We start from the raw sequence: 2980 nt of genomic DNA, 5'->3' as shown, positions 1-2980 counted from the left end.
CCGGACCACGCTTGAAGAGATTTACGTCATCAATGGTCGACGAGGAAGCATACATAAACAAACGCGGCGCGCGTTTCTATAACAACTGATTTCCGCCTACTATTTTTCCACAGATTCGCAGATTCGTCACTTCAAGATAGTCTTGTAGTCTATTTAAATATCCAACTTAAATATCCAACGTGCAAATTCTGCTTATTTAATTTGTTCATAATTATTTTTTTTATTTTACTTAGGCTTTAGGGACTTAAGATTAAAAAAAATTCTGTGCAACTTTCATTTGCGCCCCCCAAAAATTAGGTATCAAAATATATATTATATATAAATAAATACATAGATATAAATATATATTCAAACCCATTTTTGAAAAATATTCCACAATTTTTGTCTCCCCACCCCCATTTTTAAAAAATCTGTGGTTCATAAAGTTTGGATATTTTTTTGCTTTTTTAAAATGTTATGTAGTGAAACTGAACAACATAAACTGTATATACATTCATCCATTTTCTGTACCGCTTATCCTCACGAGGGTCGCAGACATGCTGGAGCCTATCCCAGCTGTCATCAGGCGAGAGACAGGGTACACCCTGGACTGGTTGCCAGCCAATGGCAAGACATATAGACAAACAACCATTCACACTCACATTCATACTTATGAACAATTTGGAGTCCCCAATTGAAAAAATGAAAAGTGCTACATTAGCACATTTCATGCTAAACTGGCAGCCAGATTGGGAGTGCACTCCCATTGATGATATCGACTATATATGATTTTATTATGTGAATTACATTCATCCTCCTTGCTGCCGCTTCACACCACCCATGCAGTGATTTTCACACTGTACACAAAGACACACACAGTTGTGGGTCTCCTCTTCACTGTGCAGGACAATGGAGCACTGACATGGAAACTTCCAAAGCACCCCATATATTTATAGAGCTGACATTATCTGGCAAACTGCTTGCATGGTGTCTGAGCGACTGCTACGCAGGCCTCAGCACTCAATAATACACACCCTGACACACACTCAAAGTGCAAAGATATTGAGGAAAGCTCCTGGGGGAGGAGGGTGGGATGGTAGGGGGTACTGCTGTGCCTTTTCCATGTATAGTGAGACTCTAAATATATGTTATTGTCAGTTAATTGGTCCGTCAATTATGTAGCTTTGGAGTATGTAGTCCATGGAGCATTGGTCACAGGTTTAGATGTCAAATGTTGCACAAACCTGTCGCACTAAACTTTTTTGGCTTCCTCGCTTATGGCAAATTTGTTGCCACAAAGTTGGATAGCTCAGCTGTTCGGGCGCTTGGATCCAGACGCTCAATTCTCGATTTGAGCTCAAACTATCCATTTACTCTTGCTTTCATTCTACGTTTTAGCATATTTCCACAGCATTTCAGTCCAGCTTCAGCTTCAACTGCTGTGTTCATTCTAAATTTAGATTTTTGTACCTTTTCAAAGCATTTCAGTTTCACTTCAGCCTTTCAGAATTCACACACAATGTCTGCTGACATTGCATCATCTAGTTCTATCTTCAGTTCTTCTGGGTGAAATAGTCTGGTGTCCCGATACTTTTGTCCATGTGACCTTAAACCTGTGGTCCCATTTTGTCACCCTAATAAATATAAAATGCTTTGTTACTTTTGTGATTAACGTGCCATAAAGTAGTGTGTAACTGGCGCCCCAGCAGCTGTTTACAGCAGGCATGCTGTACGTCATAGTGATGGATGTTAGCACCACGGACAATAATGCAATGTAGCATCGCTCATTGTCAACGGCTGCTGCTGAAATAGACCCGCCTGCTATGACAATGCTTGTATGCAATTCATCATGCACTTAAAAGAAAACACCAAACCACAACTTGAAATGCCAAAACTACCGATACAATCTGGCGCTATTGTTATTTTTCAAGGTGTGTTAATGCACTGGAGTAAAACGGATGGGTTGTAATGATGATATTTAAATGCCCACTGTCTGCAAGTCATGCAGGGTAAACTGCTGTCTAAGCAGGAGGTAGACCTGGCTGTTACTAAGAACTAACAGTTGTTTCAAACAGCTGCTGAAGTGTGTGTGTGTGTGTGTGTGTCTGGGGGCGGTGGGGGGGTTTGCAAAGGGGGCAGCTGTCAAGACAGACAAACCGTTTGCGTCCTACATTTCCTTTTAAGGACGGAACTTGCCTCAAAAATCATGACCCGTTTCAGACCCATCTGCTTGAGCCTGATAAAGGCACGGTGATAAAGAGAGGAGGGGGTCTCTGGTGTCTGATTGGCATAAAGCGGGGTTTGTTGCCTCTGACAACCAAAAAAGGTATTGATTTAATTTAGGGTTCCCCAAACCTTCTAAGATGAAGACCCAAATTAGAAATGTGGTGCCTGTTCCTGTAAGCTTTGTGGTTTTAAACAATGATGGCATTACTTATTTGAACCATTCGTTTTCCAGTAAAATGACAGTATTTTATTAAATTTTCTGCTGTTATTTTTTTCAAATTTTCTCTTAATATTTAGACTTTATTCTTGTAAAATTACTGCAGATTTTTTTGTTTTCCTTGTTAAACCAAAATTTTTAGAATGTGCTGCCAGCCAATGACAAAACATCTGTGGGCCGCAAATGCATCATTTTGCTTTCTGTTGTTAAATTATATTTTGAGAATGTGCCTCAAGCCAATAAAAAAAAGCAAAATCAACCACAAATGCGGTCTAGTGGTTACCGCGCAGACCTCACAGCTAGGAGACCAGGGTTCAATTCCACCCTCGGGCATCTCTGTGTGGAGTTTGCATGTTCTCCCCGTGCATGTGTGGGTTTTCTCCGGGTACTCCGGTTTCCTCCAAAACATGCTAAGTTAATTGGCCACTCCAAATTGTCCATAGGTATGAATGTGAGTGTGAATGGTTGTTTGTCTATATGTGCCCTGTGATTGGCTGGCCACCAGTCCTGGGTGTACCCCGCCTCTCGCCCGAAGACAGCTGGGATAGGCTCCAGCAC

Source organism: Doryrhamphus excisus, linkage group LG19 (genome assembly GCF_037039965.1).
Source record: "Doryrhamphus excisus strain RoL-2023G ecotype Guam linkage group LG19, RoL_Dexc_Guam_v1.1, whole genome shotgun sequence".
In the NCBI taxonomy this organism is placed as follows: domain Eukaryota; kingdom Metazoa; phylum Chordata; class Actinopteri; order Syngnathiformes; family Syngnathidae; genus Doryrhamphus; species Doryrhamphus excisus.
The sequence above is the reverse complement of the archived record's forward strand: the minus strand, read 5'-3'. Positions refer to the sequence as shown.